The sequence below is a fragment of the Gambusia affinis genome, linkage group LG19, assembly GCF_019740435.1.
Source record: "Gambusia affinis linkage group LG19, SWU_Gaff_1.0, whole genome shotgun sequence".
Taxonomy (NCBI): Eukaryota; Metazoa; Chordata; class Actinopteri; order Cyprinodontiformes; family Poeciliidae; genus Gambusia; species Gambusia affinis.
This window is the reverse complement of record NC_057886.1, coordinates 533,734-551,107: the sequence shown is the minus strand read 5'-3', so window position 1 is coordinate 551,107 and position 17,374 is coordinate 533,734.

Genomic DNA, 17,374 nt, shown 5'->3' with positions numbered 1-17,374 from the left:
ATAAAGTGCCTTGCAAAAGTCTTAATATCTCTGGAACATTTTGTCACATATCAGCAATAGTTAATAATGTATTTTTGGGGGTGTTTTGTAATAGAAGAACAATACAATATTTTCACCATTATTACAAAATAGCTCAAACTCCATTGAAGTACACTGATCACTGTGGCATATCAGTGGAGCAACTGCAGAAGTTTCTGGTACAGTACTTGACTGTTTTGAGCTTTGCTTAGTGGACATGGACTTTTATGCATCAATAAAAGTCAATTCAATCCAACTGCATGGAAAACTACTACCATCATCACTGTCGCCCCAAACATGATATGTGATATTAAGACCATACCCCAGTGAGGAAATAATGAAATCTTATAAACTTTGGTATTGTGGTATTTTTCTATTTAACATAAAACAACACAGCTATGCAGATGATATACGGCACCACTTTACGTCACCAGGTGACTATGAACCCATTCAAGTGTTGTGCCATAACTTTCTTCATTTGAATATTTTGTTTTTATTTATTTATTTATACAAACCAAACACGAGTAGTTATATTTGGACCAAAGGGGGAACAATCACACTGCCCACAGCCACTGTTATGCAGTATATACAAATATTCAAAACTGTCTTTCATAAACGTGGAGGATGATGAGGCCGTCAATGATTTGTGTTTGATAAGCTTTAATCATGAAGGTATGCATTCAATCACACCTGCACTGTAGAGTTTATTGTCATGGTTTTAGGAATTCATCTAACCCACATGCAGAGGGTACTAGTACGGACTGGCTTCACTTGGGAGACGTGGAACATAGGGTGAACCCGAAGGCTGGCCAGTAGACTGTGGATTGTGCTGCTGGAGCCAACTGAACCCTAGGACCACAGGGATGTAGAAGGACAAAAAACAAAATAGAGTCACGGTGGTTACCTGAGATGGTGAGCTGGAGGGGCTCGGTCTTATGTGTGATTTGAGTCAGTCAGCCCATTCAGGGCGGACACCTTGACTGGTGCCGGTAATGGAACCGTCCCAACAATAGCCTGGGTAACAAGAGCTTGATCTATAAGATTCTGTTCACAGCCAGAATGTATTAGGGCCGTGAGGGGAAGTGTGTCGTTATTAAAATGTAGGACTGCAGGAAGCGAGCAGAGGAGCAGAGGAATCGACATCGGGGCCTGTCAGTTTCCCCAGTCTAACCGACGGGCCTGGGGGTTTGGGCAGACAGGACAGGTGGCGATGAAATGACCTGTGTTACCACAATACAGGCATTGGCCCGCTTGCATCCTCCGCCGTCGCTCTACAGGGAGAGGTGGGTACGGCCTACCTGCATTGGCTCTGGTTCAGATAACGGGGAGCTAGGGGACTCTAGTGGTAGGCAGGACAAGGGGTCGGGCAGCGGTCTTAGTGCTCCTCTGCAACCGTCTCTCTCTGAGGCGGTTGTCCAGACGAGTTGCAAGGGCTATAAGTTCGTTTAATGACTCTGGCTCGTCCAGCGGTGCGAGCTCATCCTTTATGGATTCGTTTAGAGCTTGAAAAAAAGGCGCCCCTTCATGCACAGGCGTTCCAACCCGAGGCTGCCACTAGAGTACTAAATTCTATGGAAAACTCTGCGACTGATCTTTGTCCCTGTCTTAAGGACCACAAACGCCGAGCTACCCCTGCCGGATCAGTATCCTCCTTAAAAAGCGATTTAAACTCCTCTATGAACTGTTTGAAGGCGCAACCAAAATGGGAGTAATCTGTAAAACATGCCTCAGCCCATCTTAGCGCCCTTCACGAAAGGAGTCCTAGGATAAAGGAGATCTTGGCATCATCGTGTGGAAAACACTGAGGTGAGCGGTTGAAGACAAGCGAGTGCTGCAGGAGGAAACCTCCACAGCTGCTTGCATCACCCGAAATCTTCTCAGGGTTGGGCGAACTAACATCTCGTGAGGTGGCAAGCTGCTGGGTGGTAGGTGGATTCTCAGCGTCTTCCACTGTGCAGCAGCTGAGTAACCTGCTTTAGGTGTTGATTCGTGGCTTCTTGTCGCTCACCCAGTGTCCTAAGTACAGCCTCATGGGATTGGATAAGGGAGTGCTGCTGTGCAATTGTCCTCCTGAGGGCATTTACTGGGTCGTATTGCCCAGAGTGTTCTGTCATGGTTTTGGGAATTCGTCTAACCCACATGCAGAAACACCATCAGGAGATGGAAGCAGCACTTTCGTTTATTTACAACGGGTGTAGTTCTGAGAAAGTCTGGATGCTCGCAGTAGGAGCAGAAAGGCACCAGGGAGGCAATAGGAACCAGCAGCCGGGAAGCTATAGGCTTAGGAGTGATAACACAGAGAGCGGAGGGTTAGCCAGCGGGCACTGTGGTCTGCCTGAGGACGCTCCGAACCAGAGAATGGACCACACGATCGGACAGGAATCCAGCGCAGGAGAATACCTGGGAACTTTGCTTCAGTCAGAGGTTGGCCTGCAGAGCCAGCAGCTTTTTATCGCTCCATAGATCCATTTGCTGCAGTTTGGCATCCAGCCAAACCCACAGCTCAGGAAGAAACAGAGACAGAGCAACATTTACCTGTGTTCTTTCTGGTCTGCATTACGGCCAAAACCAGCACTCTATATAAATTGAAAATGTATTCATTTTACACATTTGTACCAACCCTGGGGTCTACTTTTTACATAGATACTGTTTGGGTCGATTTGACCCTGCAGTCAAGTTGAAGGGTAAAAAAGACTAAAAAGATTTGAATTCTATATGTTTCCTTGCAGCTATATTTCACCACACACACAAACCCAACACACCACACACATACATGTGCATGCACACAAACTCACTTTCTCACTATTCTCTTTACATCACTAGGAAACTGCGAGAAAGCAGGTGTTCATACAACTTTTGACGGGAATCTTTTTTTGGACAAACTCCACCCACACTGAGTGACACTCAGCAGAAGTGGAGGGAAACATAAATACTCTCTTCATGACTCATTTATCTTGATTTTAATCAGTGGGTCAATTTGACCCAGAACGGTATACATGTCTCAAGTTAAATTACATAGATCACCCATTGAAAAAAATAAAATAAAATGTAATATAAAAAAATTACAAAAGATCAATTTCAAGAAAATTATAGTTTTGTGTGTCTAAGTTTTTTCAGTGGACATAAAAAATGCAAATTCCATTTTTTGTGTCCAAATGAGTGAATGATAAAATTATCGTCATTGATCCTTTATTTGTGAAAAATAAAAAACCATCATTGCACAAATATTGATTGAAATGGTTAGTATTGGAGTTAATAATCAGATATAAAAATGTTTTGGAGGAATTTCTTGGTTTCTGACACTATGGCATGATTAAACACTGCCCGGGTTAAATTGACCCAGGAACAGTATTGCTGTACCTCAGAAACGAACATAACAGGAGAGATAAGTTAATACGTTTTTGAAGAACCGTGGCAGGAATCAGAAGACCTAAGGCAGCAAAAAAAAAAAAATGTCATCACAGGCATCTGGAAGTCCTAACTGCAGAAGTCAGTGTCAGAATCATCCATCCACACTGAAAACGTATGGGACACGTTCTTTTACAACTTAACGTTTCCTCAGTTTGTCACATTAAATCTAAAAACATCAATATATTTCAGGAAGAATCCTTTAACAGGACAATCAACAATTTTGGTCTCTTCAGAAGGTTGGCAAGAAAAATGCCATTATATGTAGTATAATGTAGTATATGTAGTTTGCCATATACATTTAGAGTGTATATATTGAATAAAGAACTGTAATCTGATGTTGTATGGAGAGAAAAGTGAACACCTTCACATGCTATCACAACTGTGAAGTATGGTAGTGGCTGGATGATGCTGTGGAAATATTTTTACTTCTGAAGTAACAGAAAAGTTTTTCAGAGTTTGTTGAAAGATTAATAGAGTTCAGTGTAGAGCTTTCCAGAAAAAATACCTATTAGAGGTGGAAAGCCACTGTTTCTTATACAGAAAAAGTTACAACAGGATGATTTAGATCAAATTGTGTTAGAATGCTTCAATCAGTCCCGATTGAAATTCAACAGATACTCTTAGATAAAATTTAAAATTCAGGTTTACAGACTTTTAATTCAATCTGACTGCGCTTGAGCTGTTTTTTTTTAAGTAAAATTAGGAAAAAAAACCTTCACCTCGGAAGAATGGCTGTGTGTATGTAAAGGTAGTTAAAAGCATTCACTCACTGAGCTGAAGTGTCTCATTTTTTCAGAATTTATTTGTGGAAAATTTTATAATCACTTTTTTTAATTTCACTTTATAATTATGCTCCATTTTATGTCACTCTGTCAAGTACAATCCCAACAGAACCCCAACAAGATTTTATGGAAAAAGGAATAGGTTCATCTAAAGCAGTGGTCCCCAACCCTTTTAGTGCAGCGGACCGTTCATGTCAGGTTCCATGTTTTTCTGTGTATTTATTTCAAGTTTCCTGTGTGTCTGAGTCTCTGTGTTGTCCTGTCTCCCCTTGATTAGTTCCCAGGTGTGTCTCGTTCCCTGATTACCCTCTGTGTATTTAGTGTCACCCATGTGTCTGTGTCTTTGTCGGTCCTCGTCTGATGTTTGCTGGTGCCGTCATTGTGTCCATTCGTTTATCCTGTTTGCTACCAGCGTTGAGCCACTTGTTCACGCTCCGCTGTGCTGCCAGGATTTTTGGACTTTGGACTTGTTTTTCATTATTAAAATCTTCATTTATTCACTGCAACCTCCATCGCGTTTGCCTCACCACCTCAACGCGCACCTCATGACAGGTCAACCCTTCGTAAATGTCCTGCGGTCGGGGGGGAGGGGAAAGGTGCGCACCTTATAAGGATCGACATCGATGCCGTTGTTTCTTACTCATTCTGCTGCATGTTGGCGCGCAAGACGTGACCCACAGCATCCGGTTTAGGATTTTCAAAATAAAAGCTCCTCCAAACTCAATGCATAGAACGGACATATTTAATTATTTCTTTCGTGGCCCGGTACCAATTGGTCCCCGGTGGTTGGGGACCACTGTCTAAAGCAGTGTTTCCCAACCCTGGTCCTCAAGGCACACTGTCCTACATGTTTTAGAGGTTTCCCTGCTTTAATGTGCCTGATTCAACTGATTGCAGTTCAACAAACGCCTGTTAATCAGTCATCAATTGAAATCAGCTGCACTGAAGCAAGGAAATACCTAAAACATGCAGGGCAGTGTGCCTTGAGGACCAGGGTTGGGAAACACTGGTCTAAAGCACTGTAACTACATTATTAATGCTCTCATGTTTATTACCCATGCTTGGACAGAAAGCTAATATCTGTATTTTATTTATTAGATAAGCTTTTTGAACTTTTTGGCAGTGCTTGACACAAGCAATATAATATAATATAATATATTTTCTTGCATTGAAAATAAAATCTTACTGGAACTCAAAAATCCTAATAAACAATTGTGTGTATTAGAAAGTAATAAGGTAATTATATAATTTCTACATTGCTACATTATGTTAAATTGTAGTTACTTAATAAAATAACTCTTGTATTTGCCTAAAATCTTTGTGCTGAATTTTATTATATTCATATTCAACTAGCTGAAGTTGAATCATCAAATTATTCACACAGCACTACTTTAAGTATAGTGTGTGCAAGGTACAGTGTAGTTTTCTGCCACACTTAGCTCTTAGGCCCAAAAAAGTTTAGCTTTGATCTCATCCAACCAGAGCACTTTATGCCATATGCTCAGTACAAACTGAAAATGGGATTTTTTTGGGGGGCTATTTTCAACAAAATTGTTCCTTCTTGCCGCTCTTCCATAAATGATTTGAAGGGTAAACAACTAGTACCGTAATTTCCAGACTATAGAGCGCACCTGATTATATAAGCCGCACCCCCTACATTTTTAAAGGAAACACATTTTTGTACATACATAAGCCACACCGGTGTATAAGCCGCAAGGAAAGACAAAGAAAGACGGTACACAAAAAGTGTTTTTAAAGTTTTAATAATATGCTGTAGCTTTTCTTTCTGAACAGCAGCAATATAGCAAAACAACACTAACAGGGCTGGTTTAAATAACATACTGTTAAAAGTCACGGAGAGCCGTCATCTTCTTCCTCCTGTGCACTGAAACCATGGAAGTCTTCTTCCTCAGTGTCGGATTGAAATAGCGTCAGATATTCTTTATCGGCTCGATTGCTTTTAACTTGAAAGCTGCATCATAATATGCATTTCTTCTTGCATTCTCCATGATGAGGGAGCTAATTTTATTCATGCACAAAGCACGATGTTACATCCGTCTTCCTTTACAGATATATTCCAGCTGTCTCACGCTTACCTTTTCTGCTCCAGCGCTCCTACTGGCCGTTAGAAAAAATTCATAAATAAGCCGCATCGTTGTATAAGCCGCAGGGTCGAAATCGTGAGACAAAAGTCACGGCTTATAGTCCGGAAATTACGGGTAACTGTCCCATCAAGAGATTTTCTGAGCCACAGATCTATGGCTCATATATGATTGAAGAAGCCTCTGATGAAACATGAATTTGCATCCATGCTCAGCAAATAAGTAGCTCAAACTGAAGCTTTTAAAAAAGATTCCTCTGCCATATCGATTTTTAAAGCCAGTAGGTTTTTCCTCTATCACTGTCTTAATTCTGCTTTTTCCTCTGTCTTATTCTATTGCCTCAGTTTCATTTGAGATGCTTAAAATACATTCAGAAGGTTTTATGAAGGACACTTATTCATTTCCACTAACATATATGAAGAAAAAAGCATTTATGGTTCAAATTTTTTGTGTCTGTATCCTTCTCCGTATTTTGTACTATTACCTCCTTTGACCTAAAAACTGCGTATGTGTCTGCATGCAGACGAGTTGGGGTGTGTGTGGGTGTGTGGGTGTGTGTGTGAAACTGAGAGAAAAAGGCAGACTGCCTCTTTCTTTTCAACGTGGCAGGGTGACGTTGCAATGTCTGCTGAAGACAAAACCTCAGAGACTAGCTGATATCTGAGTATGCAGAGACAAAGGAAAATTAAAGTTTCTTCATGTTATTTTGGCAGTTTGTGCTCTTTTGGAGTTCTGACATAAATGTTTTATTCAGCAACAAAAAATTAGTTGAATTTTTATCTTTAAACCTATAAAATTCTTATTAAAGCTGCTGGCATTTATCCCATCAACTGGATAATAGCTAACCTCAGTTGATGGTAATTCAGTTTTCATTTTGAATTTAATCATACATGCATTCCTATTGATACTATTTATCAAACAACACAGTAATTTCAGTTAATTATTCAAATTAGTTATTTAACTCCTTTGATGAACTCAAAAAATTACAAAGCTGAACTCAACACAATAGGTTATGTTAACTGATCTCCTTAAGTTGCCATCAGGTCAAGTGTGTTCATGGTTGTTTGCTTTTTGTAGCTCAGTGTATTTTGTGATAGACTGGCAGGATGTATAGGGTCTACCCCATTATTTGGTCATTGGCACCTGAACCCCCAGCTTGGCTATACGGGTATAGACAAAAAATAGCAACGTTTACCATTACAATAAACAAAATAGTTGTTTTGCATATTTAACTGATTTTGCTTAAAGGGACCTTCAGTTATAAAAATGCTATATATATCAAAATGACTTAAAAGAAATCCAACTGTAATTTAATGCCTTGAAATTGGGCCTCTGTCTCTTTAACCCTTCCACGTTCTTAGCATGTTGCTCAAGAGGAGCTTGGTAAAGGTCACAGTCAGAAAGCAGAAAAGTGCACTTGGGGTCAGTGCAACCCCTCTGGACCGTGCACAGAGTAAAACAGAGTGATTAAATTTGACCTAATTACTAACATTTGCTTGTGAGAATAAGAAATGGGATCATTTGAAACCTATGATATTTTTAAGACCATAGGAGGGTTCAAAGGGTTCAAATGGCTCCTCTGTTAACCCTTAACGTTTTTACATTGTGCAGATGTGCAGGTTCCACCAGGTATTTTCTAATTACTGCTGGCTAGTTTGAAGGAGCTGAGTGGGGGAATCACAAGAGAGGGCTGCTCGGTGAGGTGGAAGCTAAGTTGACTGGAAAATGCAAACCATAAAGCACCATCCCAGTTAGGATGTTTATGAATGAATAACATTATAACATGATGTAAAGCTCACAAAAGTCAATTTTACATAATCCTGCTCCTCGAATCTCTGATCTAAACTGCTTTCTGAAAAGTATTAGTAAGGAAAAATATTATAATAATATTTAATAATAATAATAATATTTTAATTCTTATCTAATATATAACTTCACATATCCCTTGTTGTACATTACTTTGTCATATCCCTAGTGCAATTATGAGTCTGCATGATAGTGATCATTTTTTCATTTCTTATTTTGAGGGCTAGATATACCAAAAAGTCAGAAAACTAGGCAGAAAAATAAAAATAAAACTTTGACCCAATGTGGGAAAAATTGTGTAATATTTTCTCTCTCCTTTTCCTCAGCCTGTTTCTCTGTTTCTCCCGATGGCCACTTAATTTATCCAGTGTGTGTGTTACACATGAGGGGGAGGAGAAAGCTTAGAGAGACAGACTGCAAGAAGGAGTGAGGGTTTGCATTCTTTTCCATTTAGGTCAATGCTTCATGGAGTCTTTGACCACTGCCTGCAGAGGCTGCAAGAGTGCATCTGCGTGTGTGTGTGTGTGTGTGTGTGTGTGTGTGTGTGTGCGGGTGTGTGTGTGTGTGGGGGGGGGGGGGGGGTGCGCGTGTGTGCGTGGGCGTGTGTGTGTGTGTGTGTGAAAGAGAGACAGAGAGTAAGAGACAGAGAGAGAGAGAGAGATTTTACCATTGAAAGAGCATTTGTTTGCATTTCAAAATACTCCAATCAGATCAGATGTGAAATTTATTAAGTGCATAGTCAAAAATGATGGGATAAATCTTTTTTTCTTTCACAATTGCTTGTATATGTGTTGTGCGATGATGAGGTCACGCTAAATGAAAAATGGAACTCTTTTACCAAAAATAAAGTTTAGGGGAAAATGGAAACATGAAGGCTATTTCCATTTTTCTAAAAGTAGTTGAATTCTGTTTGCTTCATGATGATTTTAGGCTCTTTCTTTGACTCTCTGTTCCTTCACCGCCTCCTGGTTTGTCTCATTCCCTCCTTCTACTTCTTTAGTTGATCCTATTTTTTTCATAGTTTTTGTTTTTTAGGATTGTCCCCTAACTCTTCTCTTTCTCCTCCCTTTAGCCACACCCTCTCCCACTATGTCACTGCATTTACTTTCAATTTCTACTCATTCTTCCTTTATTTTCAAATCCTCCTTTTTTGTAGGAAACATTCTCCCATCAGCTGTTCATCCCCATGCTTCTTTTTGTCTTTGTGTACTGCTCAGATTTCAATTTCCATCTTCATTTTTTTATATCTGTTTTTTTTTTTTTCCTTTATTTGTTCAGCTTCCTGTTCATGTTAGCCCAAAGAGTAAAGCACATCTAAAAAAGCACAAAGTGATAAAAGAGGAACAGTAAAAAGGTAAGCTTAAAATCATGTTAACCCAACAAGGTAATGATAAATCCTGCCTATGAGAGACATGATGATTCATGTGATTGGAATCATGAAACCAGACCAGAATCTGCTTTGGTGAGGGTTACTCTTTGTAAGAATACAAAAATACAAACTTGGTTTTTTTTGTTGTTGTTGTTTCCTAGGAATTGATCATTTCTGTGAACCATTATATTCCAGAACTTTATTTCCAAATTGAAAACTGTGTGGAAGCAAAACAAAGTTAAAAAATATTTTTCTTTTTTCTTTTTTTATTAAATTGAGATGCAAAAATGGATCATTCTGATTAAATTAATAAATGTTAAAAGTTATATTATCATCTACTTACCTAATTTTGAAGAATGCAGAAGGCAGAACTGCGAAGCATGTAGGTCCAACACTCAGACAACTTACAACTGAAAATCCATGCCATAAGCAAGATGTGAGAAATTTAAAGCAAATCTTTAGACACACAGAAAACAAGAGGAACTATATTAGGTATTTCAACAGTTGTAAACCGTCATCACAAACCATAACTCCATAAAGCTAATAATTATGAAGCCCTACATTAACTCAAAATATACAAAGCTAATTGAAGTTACAAGCAGCATTGGGACAAGCCCCCGCCAGCATTCAAACACCTATCCACTAGGTGGCACATTTGGTGAATTTTCCAAATCGCCTTCAATTCAGTTCAGTACTAGTCCATCAGCAAGTCTTTAACCATCCTTCAGATCTTCAGAGACCACGTCTCTGAAGATCGCAAGTATTTTACTCTGTGTGAGGTTCAGTGGGGTTGCACTGACCTGGCGTGAGCTTTTGCGAGGTTTTTTGTATGTGTGTGACGTCAGAAAATCATATATCTACCAAATTTCATGATTGTCTGTCAAAGCATGATGAGGGCCTAATTCCCATGTCCTCCATTCTCCATTGTTCAGCGTGTTGTCTCCATTTAGCATACAGATGATGTCACAATACTTTTTGGACTCTTGGCCCACACAACTACATGATGACCCTGCCCACTGGAAACTAGCATGGAGTTGGACCTAGTAAAGCTCCACTGCTAGGTGCTAGTAGAGAAAGACCATTGGTAAATCTCAGAAATTATCAAACTATGTTGGATTCAAAATAACAGGGGGTACACGTTGGTGCAACTTTCTATTCTTATCTAATATTTAAAAATTAATGCCTAATAAAATGTGAAACCAAACATAATTTTGTAAATTAAACAATGAAAATATGTCCTGCCACTTCAAACTTTTTCCCCTGATTGGCAGATAAGTTTCATTGTTCTTGAAATGTATTACAAATAAAGAGTAAAGACAGTGCCTCAGAATTTCCAGATTTTTAAAATAAGCTGGAGGTAGTTGAAATAATTTGACTTAATTTGTATCCATACATTGTATTTTTAACACCAGCTACAATCACTGTAGTGCAGATGGGGTATGAACAGTTAAACTTCCAGTGAGAGACTCCTCTCTGCTCTGGTTTCCTTCACACTCTAACCACACCCCAACATGAGTTACAGTCTACGGCAACTGCGCATGTGTATGCAATGTGTGTGTGATGTATGATATGTGTGTGTGTAGGTGTGCGGGGGTCGGGGTGCGTGTGTGTGTGTGGGCGTGTGCACATCTATCTTGCATCTTGTGTGTGACTCCACTGAGCAGATGTAACCTACAGATTCCACCTGCAACCAGAAACAACAGTTGAACTGTGAACTGTATCTAATGAGAATTGTAAATACTGGACTGTACAGTACAGTTCCATCTAGATTTCTTCGTAAGAAGGAAAATAAAAAAAGCCTGGCTGCAATATTCTGCACACCCTTCATCAAATATTGCTCTGGCATCAATAGCAAAGTGACAATGATACTTGTTTTTGATATTCAAAACACATTTTGAAAATAATAACTTTTAAGAAGATATTCAATATTTCACTAAGCCTTTGTTCCTGTATTATCTGCTGGAAGGTGGGGTTATTGCCAAGTAATGGAAATGAACAATCTTTTCCTTGCCCAAAATGAGTGTACTTTAAGTACAAGGTATTAAGTAAATAATAACTTGTACTATAGAAAATTATTTTTCCCATGTGTACTAGTAGAATACTAGCAAATGTACTTTCTTGGGACTAAATTGGCCCAGACGTTTATGAAAGTGTACTTAAATTGCTCCTTCAAGTACACTTTGAGTTTACTTGTGTTAAAACTTTAAGTTTACTTTTACTGAAAGAAAACTTGAGTATAGAGTATTGAGTATAGTTAGTATACCCTAACCCTATACTTGAAACTGTACTGCTAGAAAGTACAGTTTCAAGTTTACTGAAAGTAATCTTATAGGTATACTGTTAGTCTTCTAGAAATAATCTTCCCTTTTTAGTTAAAAAAGGTACACTTCAAAATATAGTGAAAGTAAGCTTTTGGGTTTCCTAATTATAGACTTATACAAAATAACATCAGACATAAATAGCACTTTTCAGAACACTCAGTGTGCATGGACATGACTGATTTCATTGAAAAGCACCTGACACACTGATGGTGGTGATGATACAAATTGTACCCACCTGCCCAAGGCCACAACAACAAAGGTGGACGGGTTGGGGATCAAATTGGCGACACACCGATTGCAGGGCAGACTACTACCACTGTTGCCACCATCACCTCTTCCCACTTGTTTACATCTGGCCCAAACTATGAAGGAAACACGTCACACATGTGGAAAAGGTGCTGTCATCAGATGAGATGAGTCACAGAGTTGCAGGCGCTACATGTAGTATTGATTGTAGACACACTCTTACATGTGTGTCTTGTAAAACAAACATGTTTCCACCACAGCTCACTACTGTTGACGTGAGGAGTGGTCAAATTGAGACACACATTTGGCTTTTGAAGTTGTAACTGGAGGTAGTTGGAGTTGTTCCCATTTTCCCAGTAGGAAATCCAACTTCATGGGGCATTGCAGTTGATTATTCCAACTGAGAAGTTGGATTTTCCCAGTTACGAGAACCACTGAAACTCAGGATAAGTAGATACTGCGTATCATACTGAACATAGAGAAACATATTGATGGCAGCATTATGCAGTGGGACAACTGTCTTCTCCTTTCAGGCCTGAAATCATTAGATATTCTTTATTACAGCTGATGCCCTGCGACAGACTGGCAACCTGTCCAGAGTGACCCCTCCTCTCACCCGAAACGTTCACTGGACATAGACAACAGCAACCCTCCCGAACCCACTAGGGAGTAGGGACAAGGGTGTACAGGACATGGATGGATGGATGGATGTTACAGCTGAGAAGTTGATTTTGAACATGAAATTATAAATCAATTTCTAAAGCAACTCCTACAGTCTGGACAGTGTCCCAATAATGAAACCTAATACTTTAAAAGACATTTTTCTAAAAGGCCTGAACTGTCCTGTGAAAACATTTCAAATTACATGTTTTTTTAACTAAAGAAAATCTTCTCTGTTTAAGCTTCCCATGTTTTACTCTCATGAAGCCACCTAATGGCGCTGAAATCAGGTGTTTCTCATGATGCCTTTTGGCCGATAGTATGTGACATTAGGGAGGCAGAATGGAGAGGCATGTGTGGTATGACACTCATTCTGGTATCCTATTATGTACTTATGATTTGAGGTTAAACAACTGAAAATGAAGCTGAGCTGAAAGCAGACACAATCCTCTTTCACTCAAGGACAGGGACATATAAAAACTGGCGGCTACCTTTGTCAATAACCTAAATGAGTTTATAATAACTGAGTATAATTCTTTTGTATAGAAATATAAAAATGAAAATGGCATTAAACAGTTTGTAACAACACCCATGTGTCTTCATACAAGTGTATTTCTGTGAGACTAACCTACACATTACAGATATAAAGGGGGCACAGGGTCAGCTCCAATACAAACTGTAGGTCCAGCTCTGTGATCATGTGCTGTCAGGTTTTGGCAATTAAAGGGCAGCTATGGCAGACTGAGAAAGAAAAAAAGAAAAATTGGTGTGAGAAGGGGAGGGTTATAATAAACTTTTGGCTGAAAAGATAGCTGTTTGTGGCCTGACCTTTGAAATACAAAACCCTGTCCAAACACAAATAGTGGAAAAGGCTGCAAACATTCACAGAAGAACCATGTTTTCGGAAATCTTTTTCATTCTGCCCAAAGTGCATCAAAGTCTTGTTCATGAATGAAAGAGAAATGGAGAAAGATCAAAAGGCAGTTTGGTATGCAGCTGATCTGCAGCGATGTGAGCATTTCACCAATCTGTCAAGGTAAAGAGAGATTTTCCAGTCAATCTACGGTCATCTATGGTCACTAGCTCTAAGTAGTGACAAAAAGAATAAGGTCACGGATACAAGAGGCAAAATGAGTTTTCTCCTCAGGGTGTCTGAGCTCTCCTTTGGGGTGAGAAGGTTGGCAATCCAGGAAGGACTCAGGGTATATAGCGGCTACTTCTCCATGTCGAGAGGAGCCAGTTGAGGTGGCTCGGGCATCTGGTTAGGATGACTCCTGGACGCCTCCCTGGTGAGGTGTTCAGGGCATGTCCCACCGAGAGGAGGCCCAGATGAAGACCCACGACACGGTGGAGGGATTATGTCTCTCGGCTGGCCTGGAGTTGTAATGTCATAAAACATGACAAATATTTTACACTTTAACCATTGGATGCAGGGATGGTATTCAGAATTTACTATCAGATTTGAAGTGCTTGTTACTGCAGGGCTGAAGGAGGGACTGGAAATATGGTATATAATCACACCTCCACATTTCCCTAAATCTAACAGTGGTATTCAGAGCAGTCAAAACACAATAAATACACATGAGAGAAGAGTCTTCTTCTGTGCATAGGTGCCTGTTTATGCAGATATAGAGAGACTAATGTTTTTAAGACTGAGAGATTATAAGTACGTGTCTCAAAATCATGGGTCATTGTTTCTGTTTTTTCTTTCTATTGTTTTACAACCCTGAAATGGAGAGCCACTGCTCTTATCCTACTTATGGCAATATATCAGTGAACCCATTGAAAAATCATGTGCGACAACATTGTTTTGAATTTGTGCTATATACATAAACTCAACTGAAACTGAATTGAAATGATGGAAGTATTGGTTTTCTTTGTAACTAGAGACCTTGTGATGGAGAAATGTCAAGTGACTCACAAAAAACCATCTAAGATACTTTCTCTAAGACAAGCTGATTGTTGATACTCATCTTGTTCTTCTCTCTGTCCCACTGCTTCCTATTTTGCCTTGTTACCATAAAAACACATGTTACCTGGGTCTACTGTAAGTGTAAGGAATGTACATGCAATTTGGAAAAAATCAAACATTGCAGGAGTTCTTCTAGAATGAACATTATTTTGTTTTGTCTGTTTTGAGAATACATCTCTGAATATGATACATTTTTTGTTGCTCTCACTAAATTATATACATTCATACGATTACACCTGTATGAAATTTACACACACACACACACACACACACACACACACATATATATATATATATATATATATATATATATATACACACACACACAACCCTAGTTTTCATTGTGCTGAAGTGAGCAGAACTGCAGTTTAACTGTACCAGAACTGATTTTACTGCCATTCTCAACATGTTGATGTGTATGCTCTTGTTGCACCTAACGTTGCTGGAGACCACAAGTTTCAGCACATTAAAAGATCAAGGAGGACCAGTGGTGAGTGTGTTGTGATACCTGGGGAGTTTACTGTGCACATAAAACCCAGAACTTCTGACTGAGGGCTTTCTGAGTAAGGTCAGCTTGAAACAGAAATCTAGAATTAAACAACTTACCCTAGTTTTCAAATGCAATATCTGTAACTTCTAAGTATTTGTTCCTTCCTTACAACTATAAGTTTTTTCTTCTGTAATCTTCTGCTTTAGAACGGAAATAATAAAGATACATATATTAGTAACATTATGAAAATTCTTATTTATATATGTACATTTTTCTAATATGGGATTTTAAAATTAATTTTGCGATTATAGAACCTACTAATTTAAGGGATGCAATGTGATTAATTAAGCAATCTTAGGTATACATTTTTATATGAAATGACATCAGGTTACTCAAAGACACCTTACAATGAAATCCGTCATTCTCATTCATGCACAGATTCACACTGATGATGGCAAGCTACTGGACTGTAGTCATAGCTACCCTGGAGCAGTCTGATAGCAGTGAGGCTGCCATATTGCCTCACCTGCCCTTCTGACCACAAGCAGCAGATAAGGTGGGTAAAATGTCTCTTGTGCCAAAGGTCACAACAACAGAGACTGATGGGGCAGGGTACTTGAACCAGCAACCCAAAGATTTTAGGACAAACTCCTACCTCTGTCGCTACCATCACCCAGGATGTTCTATACATTTAAGCCTGAAGAAAATATATTATGGTTCTGGTCATTTTAACACTGTTTTGTTTGAGAATGATTCTGACTTAACTTAGAGTTAAATTATAATGTGATTTCAAAATTATCACTGAACGTCCTAGCTTTTAGTTTTAAACTCTGGTTTTATGATATGGTTATAATACCTCTCATGAGCTCAATGAATTCCAGTGTGTTATTATGATAGGATGCCACCTGTGCAACAAATCCACTCGTGAAATTTCCTCGCTCTTAAATATTCCACTGTCAACTGTCAGCTGCATTATAAGAAAATGGAAGCTACGAAATGGTAGCCCACTTAAACTGACAGCAGATGCTGAAGCTCATAGTGCGCACTTTATAAGTTGCCAACTTTCTGCAGAGTCAGTAACTATAGACTTCCAAACTTCACAGGCCTTCATATTAGATCAAGAGCAGTGCACAGAGAGCTTCTTGGAATGGGTTGCCATGGTTGAGCAGCTGGAACTGGGTGATCCGAGCCATACATCACCAAGTGCAATGCAAAGCATCGGATGCAGTGATGTAAAACACGCCACCGCTGGACTCTAGAGCAATGGAGGCCTGTTCTCTGGAGTGACGAATTGCGCTTCTCCATCTGACAATCTCATGGATGAGTCTGCATTTGGCAGTTGTCAGGAGAACAATACTTGTCTTAATCCAGCCTCTACCAAACCTTTTTCTTGGCACAATGGTCAAAGTGTGGGGTTGTTTTTCAGGAGCTTGGCTTGGCCCCATAGTTCCACTGAAAATAATTCTGAATGTTTCAGCATACCAAGACATCTTGAGCAATTCCATGCTCCCAACTTTGTGGTAACAGTCTGAAGCTGTCCCCTTCCTCTTCCAATATGACTGTGCACCAGCACACAAAGCAATTTCCATAAAGTCTGGTGTGGATGAACTTGAGTGGCCTGCACAGAGTCCTGACTTCACTTCACTTTGTCCCAATGGTGTTCTTTCGGGTTGGAGACTGTGCTTGTGTGGCTAATATCGATTGTAGCAACCTGCACCACCCATTGGATGTAGGGAGTTGGATGGGTGAACAACCAACCTAATATCAGAAGGTTGTTAGCAATCAGTAGCACACTGCTGGCAGATGTTTACAATCAACAGTAGCCACACAGGAACACCCGCTAGAAGGAAACAAAAGAAAACAAACCCACCCAGTACAACACTTTCATTCTGTTGGATGAGAGGTTGCAAAGCGACGGTGCATTTTTGTTCCAGAAGCAAGCAGAGAATGTTTCATAAGCGAGCAGAGTCTGAGCAGAGAATATTATGTCAGATCGCGAGGAGACGTTTCGAGTACAAGCATTATAAGTTTTGAAAAGAAAGATATGAAGTCCTGTTTTCAAAATAAAAATGGAATCAAAAGTGTTGAAAGTTTTTAGAAAAAAAGACATGAAATCCTGCTTTCAGACTGAAAATATGTGCTCTTGGATTATTGCAGAAAAATTCCCCCATACAGTTTGGCAAAAAGTTTAGCTGAA